The sequence below is a fragment of the Pongo abelii genome, chromosome 5 (genome assembly GCF_028885655.2).
Source record: "Pongo abelii isolate AG06213 chromosome 5, NHGRI_mPonAbe1-v2.0_pri, whole genome shotgun sequence".
Lineage (NCBI taxonomy): Eukaryota > Metazoa > Chordata > Mammalia > Primates > Hominidae > Pongo > Pongo abelii.
In genome coordinates, this window is record NC_071990.2 from 35,905,623 (window position 1) to 35,918,831 (window position 13,209).

General features: G+C 39.7%; 1 protein-coding gene and 1 pseudogene across 2 annotated transcripts in view; one reads left to right on the plus strand and one right to left on the minus strand.

The window, feature by feature from the left end:
• Positions 1-13,209, minus strand: part of FKBP5 (FKBP prolyl isomerase 5) — a 111,802-nt gene that overhangs the window by 71,039 nt on the left and 27,554 nt on the right. Inside the window, exon 1 of one of the 2 annotated variants that reach the window (XM_054556722.2) lies at positions 2,005-2,154. The gene's annotated coding sequence lies outside the window, so the exon portion shown is untranslated. 2 annotated transcript variants of the gene reach the window in all.
• On the plus strand, positions 7,098-7,218 carry LOC112134062 (small nucleolar RNA SNORA40; annotated as a pseudogene).

A 13,209-nucleotide genomic window follows, 5' to 3' on the forward strand; every position in this document is an offset into this window, starting at 1 on the left:
CCCAGCTTCTAGAAACCCACTGCTTATAACATGCTTCTGTGATGCACAGAAACTTGTAAAAGGCACCTTTTTACAGAGGGAAAAGATCTCTTAAATATTTGGAGGGTCCTGGACTGTATGCCTGGGAAAATATATGCACACAAAAAAATTTCCTGGGGATTCACAGAGATGCTGACATCCATCAATAGATCTCTGGGTGTAAAGCATTGAACAAATTAAAACCACCAGCTGAGAGGTTATTGGGAAAGTGCCCCACAGATTACTTATTATTAAAAAAGAAAAAGGACCTTTCAAATAAAACAATCTGACTGATAACACTTTAACAAGTGATCTGCATCATAACCAAACTCTGCATCACCAATAATGAAAAAAACTGCTATTACTCTGTCTCCTAATATGATGTAGTGATGTAATATAGATGTGCTATCACCTATGTGCTATCCCTATCAAAAATGTTTAACCTGAAACTAATCAAGAAGAAAAGACAAAAACAGATTGTGGAGCATTCTACAAGACCATTGGCCTAGACTCCTGAAAAATGTTAACGACATAAAGAACCAAAAAGGTGGTGTGCACCTGTAGTCCCAACTACTCAGGTGGCTGAGATGGAAGGACTATTGACTGAGCTCAGGAGTTTGAGACTGCAGTGAACTGTGATCATGCCACTGTACTCCAGCCTGGGCCGAAGGGTGAGACCCCATCTCTTAAAAGATAAAAAAAAGAGAGAGAAGGAGAGAGAGGGAGAGATGGGAGGTCTGTTCCAGATTAAAGGAGACTATAGAGATATGACAACCAAGTGTAATCAGTGATCCTTGGCTGGATCCTGGATTAGGGGACAAAATATTATAAGAACTTGGAAAAGGAGACTGCATATTAGCTTATTATTACTATATGTTAGCCTTTTGGAATGTGATATAGTATTATGGTTTTATGTAGAGTAATATCCTTGTTCATAGGAGACACATGCTGTAGTATTTAGGGGTGAGGTGTCATAATATCTGCCACTTGCTTTCAAATCATCCAAAGACAATGCTTTCTTTTGAATGTTCATCATTTGGAGTTCAGCTAAATTTTTAAATGAAAATACTGTCAATGAAGAAATGTTTTCAGGCTGGGCACAGTGGCTCACGCCTGTAATCTCAACACTTTGGGAGGCTGAGGCGGGTGGGATCATTTGAGGCCAGGAGTTTGAAACCAGCCTGGCCAACATGATGAAACCCCGTCTCTACTAAAAATACAAAAATTAGCCAGGCGTGGCGGCACACGCCTGTAATCCCAGCTACTCGGGTGGCTGAGGCACAAGAATCGTTTGAACCTGGGAGGCAGAAGTTGCAGTGAGCCGAGGTCATGCCACTGCACTCCAGCCTGAGCGACAGATCAAGACTCTGTCTCAAAAAAAAGAGAGAAAAAAAAGAAACATTTTCTTTTAGTTCTCACTTTGCTATTTTGAAAACAATGGCTTGTTTAAATTCAAGTAAATAGGCAACCTGTATAAGCTGATTTACTAGCTTTCTAAATCTCATTTGATAAAGGAATTAGCTCTTCATGTTTTGGCTCCAGCACTTCAAGGGACGCAAGTCATCTTAGTAATCTCAGAGGATGGCTCTTGTCAGTAGTACTGAGTCCATATGAAGAGAAGTACTATGAATAATTAAAACACAAAGATAAAAACAACAAGTAAACAAACTTTTGAACTTTCAAAAGCAGATAAAGCTGGAAGAATAAAGAAATAAACTGAATTTTCCAAGTATTTCCCCTTAATTCCAGTTAAGTCATTAGGAGTATAGGTTTTTGTAAGCTAACAAAACAAATAAAACGTTTTCCTTGATTGAATGTTATATAAAAAAGACAGTAAGGACAGACAATTCCTAAAAACTGTAATGACACATTGAGACAGTTTCACCGTTTTTATAAGAGAGACTTCTCTTCTTTCCCTCACCCTAGGTTTATTCTGGATTTAAAATCACTATGTAGCTATGGATATTAATCTATGATAAAGCTTACTGTGCTGAACTGTCCAAAGGTGGAAAATTGCTACCCAGTGCATCAGAAAGGGAACACACAGTTCGTTCTGTTATGGACATGGCAGATAAGCATACACTCTCCAAAGTGCTAGTCAGCAAACACCTGAGACATAACAGAAAAATGAGAATACACTTAATATTTCATCAACAGTGTACTAAAAACTTCAATTAACATAACTAAACTATCAGGTCCCCAAAATGAGAAGTCATTGTAAAGCCATTATCTACCAATTCCCTATGTATATTATGTAAATTACTGTATTGTTCTCTTTGTTAAAATATCAGTGTCTTGCCTCAGATTATGCTACTAACAGGAGAGTTTTCAGAAAGATATTTCTTTGGTAAACTTAGTTTTCTTCTCAGTACAAATAATTACTGAAGAAAACAAAGCTAACAGACCACACTTCCCCTGACTCTGAGTGCTGAGTTGGATAAATTACTGTTTTCAAGTAAGCAGAAAGCAAAGGATTATATTAAAACAAACAAAAACACCCAGAAAATATTAGACTATCCAAATGTTACCATTATATACTAAAAGATGAACCTGAATACAGTATTATTCCCCTTACTATGATTTTACCCTATTTGGCCTCAAAAAGGTTGAACGACAGGACTAAGTCATCAACTTCCTCTCCCCAGGAAGATGCTGGGATGACAAGAAAAAGTTTTTAAAATCTGCAAAACTCTGAGGTGGAAAACAAGAAGTCTTTCTAACTGAACCAGAACTTTGGGGGAATTTCTGAACACTACACAGCAGATGAGGTCAGACTGAGGGAGAGAGCAAAGAAGAGAAGGTGGCCTCCCAAACACCAACTGTTAAGAGCAGCTCTTCCCAGGGGAGCCTGGAGAAGCTCTAGGTCTGGGGTCAGCCCCAGAAAGCAGGAGTGAGCTAGGGGAATGCACTGGAGAGCGACATCTGGGGGAAAAAGCAGAAACTGTGTTTGGATCAGTTAGGCCAGGTAGGTTTCTTTCCCTCCAGAGTGCACACTGCGGCTCCCATCTTTTCTTCTCTGGAAGACATAATAATCCTTATTTTTGGAGTTCAGACCCATCGCAAGGATATGTCAAGGTACTTGTCTTCTTTCCTTAATTCCTGCAGGGGCCTTGATATTCTGGCCCTTAACTGCTGAAGACAAGTCTTTGTGGAATCTCCAGAAAAATTTTCTAGCATTATTTCTTTTCCTTGGATGTCTCTGTCCTCTACTTCTAGAGGTATTACTAGATAGACTTTGGACATTTTGGTTTTATCCTTCAGGTTTCTTAAGTCTTTTTCTAAATGTGGGCCAAACAACAGAATCACCTGAGGAGCTTAAAAAAGCTACTGATGCCTGGACTCCAGCCCAGAGGGTCTGGATTTAACTGGTCTGTGGTGGGGCCAGGGTAATGGTGTTTTCAAAAACCATGTTAGATGATCCTAATGTGCAGTCAGACATGGTTGAGAACCACTGGACATTTCTCCCGTTTTTCATCTTTGTCTCTGGCTTTATACCCTAAGAGAAATTCTTTGATGGAATTTTTATTTATTTCTTATTGTCTCTTAAGAGACAGGGTCTTGCTCTGTTGCCCAGGCTGGAGTGCAGTGGTACCATCATAGCTCACTGCAGCCTTGAATTCCTGGGCTCAAGCAATCCTCCCCTTCAGCTGCCCTAGTAGTAGTTCAGACTATAGACATGTGCCACCACACCTAATTTTTTTTTTATTTTTTTCAGAAGAGACAGGGTCTCACTATGTTGCCCAGGCTGGTCTTGAAGTGATCCTGGGCTCAAGTGATCCTCTCACTTTGTCCTCTCAAAGTGCTAGGATTATAAGAGTGAGCCACCACACCTGGCCTGATGGAATTTTTACATCACCATTTGGTCATCAGCTATGTTCAATATATCATTTAGTGTGCTCAAGGGATTTTTAAAAGAATTTAGTGGTCAGGTGAGGTGGCTTAAGCCTGTAATCCTAGCACTTCGGGAGGCCAAAGTGGCCAGATGACTTGAGGTCAGGAGTTCGAGACAAGCCTGGCCAACATGGAAAAACCCCATCTCTACTGAAAATACAAAAATTGGCTGGGCATGGTGGCGGGCACCTGTAATTCCAGCTACTCGGGAGGCTGAGACAGGAGAATCGCTTGAACCCTGGAGACGGAGGTTGCAATGAGCGGAGATTGTGCCATTGCACTCCAGCCTGGAGGACAAGAGTGAAACTCCATCTCAAAAAAAAAAAAAAAAAAAAAAAAGGCTAGGCGGGGTGGCTCACGCCTGTAATCCCAGCACTTTGGGAGGCCAAGGCAGATGGATCACGAGGTCAGGAGATGGAGAACATCCTGGCTAACATGGTGAAACTCTGTCTCTACTAAAAATACAAAATATTAGCCGGGTGTGGTGGTGAGCGCCTGTAGTCCCAGCTACTTGGGAGGCTGAGGCAGAAGAATGGCGTGAACCCAGGAGGCAGAGCTTGCAATGAGCCAACATCGTGCCACTGCACTCCAGCCTGGGCGACAGAGCAAGACTCTGTCTCAAAAAAAAAAAAAAAAAAGAAAATAGTAATAATGTTTTTTATTTTACATATTCTTATCGGATTGCTCATTTTCTTAGCACTAAGTCTTTATTTTGTAGATGCAATTACCTCCGAAATCTTTCTGAAGATACTACTGAGAATAAAATGGAGCATTTCTTATGCATAAGTATTTGGCTAAAAGGTTTTTTTTTTAAAGAAAAAAATGCCTCGACCTTCTGGGAGGTGGCATTTTGTGTATCCTCTAGCATCTTCCAAAAATACTAGGCAGTGGGGATTCTCTGAAGTTTGAGAAGGTAAAAACTGAAAATAACAGAAAGGTAGCATATTGTAAACATGAAAGTTAAAAGTAGAAGAGAGATGTACAGAGAGGCAAAAGTCACAGGTGAGAAGTCTGATACTTATACTAGGGTTATAAAGGGGAAACATGAAATGCTTTGGGTGAAAGGGAAGTAGAGAGTAAAGGCTTGAGAAAAGAACCAGACAGGCTTAAATGCATATAGGGAAAAGAATCAAGGGGAGATTAAAAAGTCATGATGCAAGAATAGCATGGATCTGTTCATCAACTAAACACAGGTCACTTAGTTCCAGCTAAATTTTAACTGTATGGCTAAATAAAAGTATTTCAAAGTTTTTCCTTAAAAGGATGGTCATGGGAATGTTAGAGTAAAATTTGGCAAATACTTACTATAAAAATATATTTTTGAAAAGGATGAGATAAATCTATACAGTAGAGAATCATTTAGCTAAAAGTCTAAACAAAAACATCCAAACAACTAAATTGGGAAAATATTTTGTAAATGTTCATCCATTATAAAAGAATGTCAGGTACAGTGGCTCACACCTGTAATCCCAGTACTTTGGGATGTCAAGGCTTGAGCCCAGGAGTTTGAGACCAGCTTGGGCAACACAGTGAGTGAGACTCAATCTCTGCTAAAAATAAAAAATACACGCCTGTGGTCCCAGCTACTGGAGAGGCTGAGGCAGGAGTATCATGCCATGGTTGCGCCACTGCACTGCAGCCTGGGCAACAGAGCAAGATATTGTCAAAAAAAAAAAAAAAAAGGAAAAAAGAATAGCATTGTAGTAAATGAAGTGTATTGTTACGGTGCATAGTGCCCAGTGATGATTTGGTTATCTGGACCATTTAAAAAAGAAAAGTCAGTTGATGATGCCACAATGGGCTAATACATGTAACACAAACAGTGTAATTTATTTTTTATTTTTAAAAATTTTTTGAGACAGACTCTTGCTCTGCTGCCCAGGCTGGAGTGCAGTGGCCTGATCTTGGCTCACTGCAATCTCCGCCTCCTAGGTTCAAATGATACTCCTGCCTCAGCCTCCTGAGTAGCTGGGATTACAGGTGTGCACCACCAATGCCCGGTTAATTTTTGTATTTTTAGTAGAGATGGGGTTTCGCCATGTTAGCCAGGCTGGTCTCGAACTCCTTCAGCTCAAGTGACCCGCCCGCCTCAGCTTCCCAAAGTGCTGGGATCACAGACACGAGCCACCACACCTGGCACAAACAGTGTAATTTATAGCAATATATTTGCAGCCACCAACCACGGTTCCCAGTTGTTTGTAGATTTTGGTGGGTGGGTGGGTGTGATCATTTTAGAGCACTGGATTACAATTATGCAAATACTGTTCATTACATGCCAAAATGTCTTTTTCATTGTTTTCCCTTTAAGACAGCTAACCTCTGAAAATATGACTAATATGGAGCAGGTGAGGTCTTACCCATTCCACATAAACAACCTTCTAATACTCACATGAAAAGACAGATGGATTTTCAAGATGTACTATTAAGTGAATGGTGAGTTGCAGAATGATTTGTAACATGATCCTATTTCCAAGAGGAAAAAAGTATACATGTGTTTGTGTATTTGCTTATATATAGAAGAAGTTTGGAAAGATAACTTACCAAACTGCTAAAACAGTGTTACCTCTGGAGAATGAGATTTGGGAGGATAAGAAGGAATTTTCACTTCTTACATTTTATTTTTATATTATTTAAATAGTTTAACATTAAACATGTATTACTTTCATGATCTTTTTAAACTTAGGGAAAAAGACGAAACATTTCATGGTTCCACTCATCAGGACTTTTTATTCTTTCTCTTCAATTTAATTCGAACATTTTAGAGTGCTTTTTATGGAGAACAAGAGAACTCTGGCTGGGGTATGTTGAGCAAGGGGTGCTTGTGTGATGTCCAGAAGGTTATCAGAGATAAGGCCTGAGCTCAGGAGAGAAGTGTGGGTGACAGTTACATGTTGGGGAGTCATCAGATTCTACACAATAATTAAGATAAAAAGTACTGTTGCAATTATATACTACTAAGCAAATAAAACCATGGCTTTCAAACTTTTAATGTCCAAGTCTCACTTCTGATTAGGTTGAGCATTCCTAATTGGAAAAATCCAAAATCCAAGATGCTCCAAACTCTGAAACTTTTTGAATTCTAACATGATGCCACAAGTGAAAAACTCCACACCTAATACTTCTGTTTTCTAATGGTTCAAGTATACAAATTTTATTTAATGCACAAAATTATTAAAAATATTGTATACTGCACTGTTTTTGTTTAACTTGTGGACAAAGACTTATGGTTAGGTGCAAAAAATAAATCCTCTTTTGCAACCCAGAACTCATTGTTCAGTATGAGTTTTGATACATATAAGAAGGGATATTATGATACCTGAGACAGTTAACTGATGGGAGTATTGATAGCCATAAAGGTTGGTTCCAGGCCAGGCACAGTGGCTCAAGCCTGCAATCCCCACACCGAGGCGGGAGTTATTGCTTGAAACCAGGAGTTCAAGACCAGCCTGGGAAAGAAAGTAACAAACACCTCATCTTCACAAAAATTTAAAAATTAGCTGGGTATTGGGGCATGTGCCTGTAGCTGCAGCTACTCAGGAAGGGGAGGCTGAGGCAAAAGGATTGAGCTCAGGAGTTGGAGGCTGCACTGAGCTTTGATGGCACCACTGTACTCCAGCCTGGGTAACAAAGACCCTGTCTCTTAACAAAAAAAAGACTGATTATAGGACTGTAGAATAGACAGTTAAACAGCATGGGATATGAGGGAAGTCCTCAGCAGTATTAATTTTGCATTCCAATTTCATGTTGACGATACATATGATGGCTTTTTGTTTTAATAGTTATCTTGAGAACATGATATCTGGAGTTAAAGGTACTGGCATATTCCACACATCTGTACTATTCTTGAGTGTCATCGCTTAGGAATGAATATGATTTGAATTCATTCATGTTAAGAGAGGGTGTCAAATTGAGAACCAGGCAGATCCACCACCTACAGTAAAAAGGACCCTAAAGTAAATTGGTTGAAGAAATTAGATCCCAAAGATCCTTGGTGAATTTTGAAATCTTCACCAGTATATCCATATTAAAAGGAGATGACAGAAGCCAAAGTAAAAGAATTATGGGCCGACAGGAAAACTGGATTAAAATAAGCAATAGTTTCATTAAAAATGGCTAACTTGAAGATAAATCTTTTGACTCCAGCTCTTTAGCGGATCTAAAGTGGCCCTGATGGATAGTGGAAGAAATCACAACATGGAATTCCATGAATAAAAATTTATTGACTTTAAAAAAATTAAAAAATAAAATAAAAAATAAAAATATTGTATGATATTACCTTCAGGCTGTGTGTATAAGTACATATGAACATAAATAAATTTCATGTTTACACCTGGGTTCCATCCCCAAGATACTATATCTCATGTATACATGTATGTGCATATGGTCAATTGACAATGTCACAATGGGCTAATACATGTGATACAAACAGTGTGGTTTATTATAGTTATTTGCAGCAAACAACCACAGTTCCTTATTGTTTGTAGATTTTGGTGGGTACAACAATTTTAGAACACTGGATTATAATTATGCAAATATTATGCATTACATGCCAAAATATCTTTTTTCCCTTAGAGAAATTTGCAAATATTCCAAAATCTGAAAAAATCCAAGATCCAAAACACTTCTTGTCCCAAGCATTTTGGATAAATGATACTTGACAACCTGCAGTACTTTTGGCAGCATAATTGAATAATTAAAACTCAAACCATCACTAAAGAAGTCAGCAAGACGACTATGATGGATTTTAAAAGATCTACAGCACTTAGAAAGTGTCTGAAGTTACTGTACTATTCCCCTCATTAATACCATACCATACCATTGTTCAAATAAAACTATTTACTGCTGTTTTACCCCCTGAAGCAACCTGAATCCTTCTCTGGCACTTTCTTTCTTGACTTTATGCATTGCCTTTTTTTCTTTTCTTTTTTTTTTTTTTTTTTTTTTGAGATGGAGTCTTGCTCTTGTCGCCCAGGCTGGAGTGCAATGGCACAATCTCAGATCACTGCAACCTCCACCTCCCGGGTTCAAGCGATTCTCCTGCCTCAGCCTCCTGAGTAGCTGGGATTACAGGCATGTGCCACCACGCCCAGCTAATTTTATGCATTGCCTCTTATCTCTCATAAGCTGTATCCAGCTCTGTACCAAGACAAGAGACCCCTTAGCTCAAAGGTACATCTGATAGGCATCACTGTTAAAGTTATGGCAGCAGCTGGGTCCAGTGCCAAGTGTCTGTACCTCCAGCAACTTTGGAGGTTGAGGTGGGAGGGTCACTTGAGCCCAGGAATTGAAGTCTAGCCTGAGCAACATAGTGAAACCCTGACTCTTAAAAAAAAGTAGTTGTGGGCCTGGCTCGGTGGCTCACAACTGTAATCCCAGCACTTTGGGAGGCCGACGTGGGCAGATCAGTTGAGGCCAGGAGTTCAAGACCAGCCTGGCCAACATAGTGAGACCCCATCTCTAAAAAGAAACAGAAATTTAAAATAATAATAAATTAATTGAAAGCTGAAGGATAAGTAGGAGCCATTCACTTATTTATTCAACAACTGTCTACTGAATACCTACTATATGCTGGGCACTGTTGTAGTGGAGATACAGCATTAAACAACAGAAAACAATTTCTGTCTCCATGGAACTTACATTTTGATAAAGGTGAAGACAGTAGGAATGAGCCCCTATTATTTGTCTAGGTTTTTTATAGAAAGTCAAATTTCTACCTGTGCCACAGTGGTGGAGTAACTTGAGGTGATTCACTAGGGCCAAAGAGTTTGGTCCTAAGTCTCCTGATGATTTCTAGGAACGAGCCAACAAGGTAACATATGAGAAAAGTCTATAAATACTATACATGTAGAGAATGTGTCCTATTCATTTTGTAATCCCACCACCTAGTATAAGTAAATGGCATAGGAGCAGTACTCAATAAATGATGAGATGAATCACAATTTTCAAAATCACAGTCAATGTAAAGATGGCAAAACATCAGACACTATAAAGAATCAGTGCTGAAATACCATTACAAGCTAAGTATATTCCTTCTCTAAATTTAATCTGAAAAATCTAATCTGGAGAATTACACTGTACCTGAGCGTTTAACTATAAAAGTAAAAATAAAATTCTGTTCTAATCAGGCGTACTAATTAAGAACACCCAAGCATAATTAAAATCTATCTCTGAAGTGCATTATAAGAGTATGTCTGTGCATACACAACACATAGCAGATTTACCTTATTAATTAGATTAGTTTGGTTTAAATATGGACAGTCAAGAACAGAGGACCACACCTAGCTGCCAATATTTGAGTATACATTAACTAGCAACTGGAGGAAGAGATGTTTCAGACTTGAGACACAGACAGAAAAACCCAACACAAAAGTTTTATTTAATACTGTATCCTCTTATAGTACTAGCTCATTAAAACACTATTATATAAATTGTTTCCCAAAGTCCATTATATGCCTAAGAGAAAAACTGTACAAGAATAGCATTTGAGTCTGTGTAGAAAGAATAAAAAACCTGGCCATCTTAAATCATCATCTTAAATTCCATAAAAATATGGAAGGAAGAAAGGGCCAATAAACTCAGATCTACTATTAACTAGCTATGGAATCTTTGGCCCTCACTCAGTTTTTCCATCTATACTTTTCAGGGGTTAGACTGGAATCATATCTAAGGTTTATTCCAACTCTATTATTTTGTATTTATTCATTAAAAAGTAATTTATAAATATATGTTTTACTTTTGGGGAAAATGAGGTTTGCTAAGTGGAAGGAAAAACAATTCCCAAGGGATAGAAAGTTATCTTAACAATACAGAGTTCACTTTCCATTGCAACCCTCTGGCAAAATATGAATTCTGAGCTTTACCCACTTACATGTGGTATTAGTTTTCTACAGATGCCATAAGAAATTAACACAAACAGGCCGGGCAAAGTGGCTCATGCCTGTAATCCCAGCACTTTGGGAGGCTGAGGCAGGTGGATCACTTGAGGTCAGGAGTTCGAGATTGAGACCAGCCTGACCAACATAGTGAAAACCCATTTCTACTAAAAATACAAAATTTAGCAGGGCATGGTGGCGCGTGCCTGTAATCCCAGCCACTCGAGAGGCCGAGGCAGGAGAATCGCTTGAACCCGGGAGGTGGAGGTTGCAGTGAGGTGAGATCTTGCCACTGCACTCCAGCCTGGGGAAACAGCAAGACTCCGTCTCAAAAAAAAAAAAGAAAAAGAAAAAGAAAAAAAGCCGGGCACGGTGGCTCACGGCTGTAATCCTAGCACTTTGGGAGGCTGAGGCGGGTGGATCACAAGGTCAGGAGATCGAGACCATCCTGTCTAACACGGTGAAACTCCGTCTCTACTAAAAATACAAAAAAAATTAGCCGGGTGTGGTGGCGGGCGCCTGTAGTCCCAGCTACTCAGGAGGCTGAGGCAGGAGAATGGCGTGAACCCGGGAGGCGGAGCTTGCAGTGAGCCGAGATCGCACCACTGCACTCCAGCTTGGGTGACAAAGCGAGACTCCGTCTCAAGAAAAAAAAAAAAAAAAAAAAAAAAGAAATGAACACAAACTTAGTGGCTGAAATAATACCAATTTATCATTTTACAGTTCTGCAGATCAGAAGTCCAGAATGGGTCTCACTGGGCTAAAATCAAGGTGTTGGCAGGGCTGCATTCCTTCTGGAGGCTCTGGGAGAGCGCTCATCTCCTGGCTTTTTCCACATTCTAGAGGCTGCCCACATTTCTTGGCTGGTGGCCCCCTTCCTCCATCTTCAGCCAGGAATACTGCATTTATTTGATCATTCTTCTGTAGTCATCTCTCTGACTATAGTTGGGAAAGTTTTCCACTTTTAAGAACCCACGTGATTAAGTTGAGCCCACCTGGATAACCCAGGATAATCTCCCCATCTCAAAGCCTTTAACCTTGTTCACATCTGCAAAGTCCTTTCTGCCCTATAAGGTAACATATTTACAAGTTCCATTTTTGAGGATCCATTATTCTCTCTACCACCAATACCTAATCATCCAATCAAAATCCTAAGAATTTCTCTCAAGCTTGGAATTCCATTATTCCATTGACTTCCTCCATTTTGTACTTAGGAGGTCTCACAACATTCTTTCCTTTTCCTTTTCTTTATCATCCAGTTGGATAACAATGTTCTAATCTAAAATAAAATTTAACATTTTATATCATTCTGAAAATACATTCAGAAATTTAGAAAACATAAAGTAAAACATCTGGTTTCTCAATTTTGTAATAAAATTATAAGGCCAGGCACAGTGGCTCACACCTGTAATCCCAGCACTTTGGGAGGCTGAGGCGGGCAGATCACGAGGTCAGGAGTTCGAGACCAGCCTGGCCAACACGGTGAAACCCCGTTTCTACTTTAAAAAAAAAAAATACAAAAATTGGCCAGGCGCGGTGGCTCATGCCTGTAATCCCAGCACTTTGGGAGGCCGAGGCGGGTGGATCACAAGGTCAGGTGATCGAGACCATCTTGGCTAACACGGTGAAACCCTGTCTCTACTAAAAATACAAAAATTAGCCGGGCGTGGTGGCGGGCGCCTGTAATCCCAGCTACTTGGGAGGCTGAGACAGGAGAACGGCGTGAACCCCAGGAGGCGGAGCTTGCAGTGAGCTGAGTTTGCGCCACTGCACTCCAGCCTGGGCAAGTCCGTCTTTTTTTGAGACTCCGTCAAAAAAAAAAAAAGAACCTCCAGAACAATGCTGAACACAATTGGCAATAGCAGATATCTTGACTTGTTCTAAATATTATATAGGGAAAGCATTCAGTCTTTCAGCATTAACTATGATTTCAGCTATTGGTTTTTCACAGATACCCTTTATCAGAATGAGAAGTTCCCTTCTTTTCCTAGTTTGCTGAGTTTTTATCAGCAAGGCATGTTAAATTTTGTTAAATGTTTTTTCTGCATCTATTGAGCTGATCATATGCTTTCTCTTGTTAATGTGGTACGTGACATTGGTTTTCAAATGTTAAACCAACCTTGGATACCTGGAATAAACCCTATTTGGTCATTGTATTTTATCGTTTTTATATGTTGTTGGATTCAATTTGCTAAAATTTTGTTAAAAATATTGCTGGCTGGGTGTGGTAGCTTACACTTGTAATCTCAGCATTTTGGGAGGCTAAGGCGGGTGGATTGCTTGAGCCCAGTAGTTCGAGACCAATCTGCACAACATGGTAAAACCCCATCTCTACCAAAAAATACAAAAATTAGCTGAGCATGGTGGCATACACCTATAGTCCCAGCTACTCAGAGGCTGAGGTGGGAAGACGGCTTGAGCCCCGGAG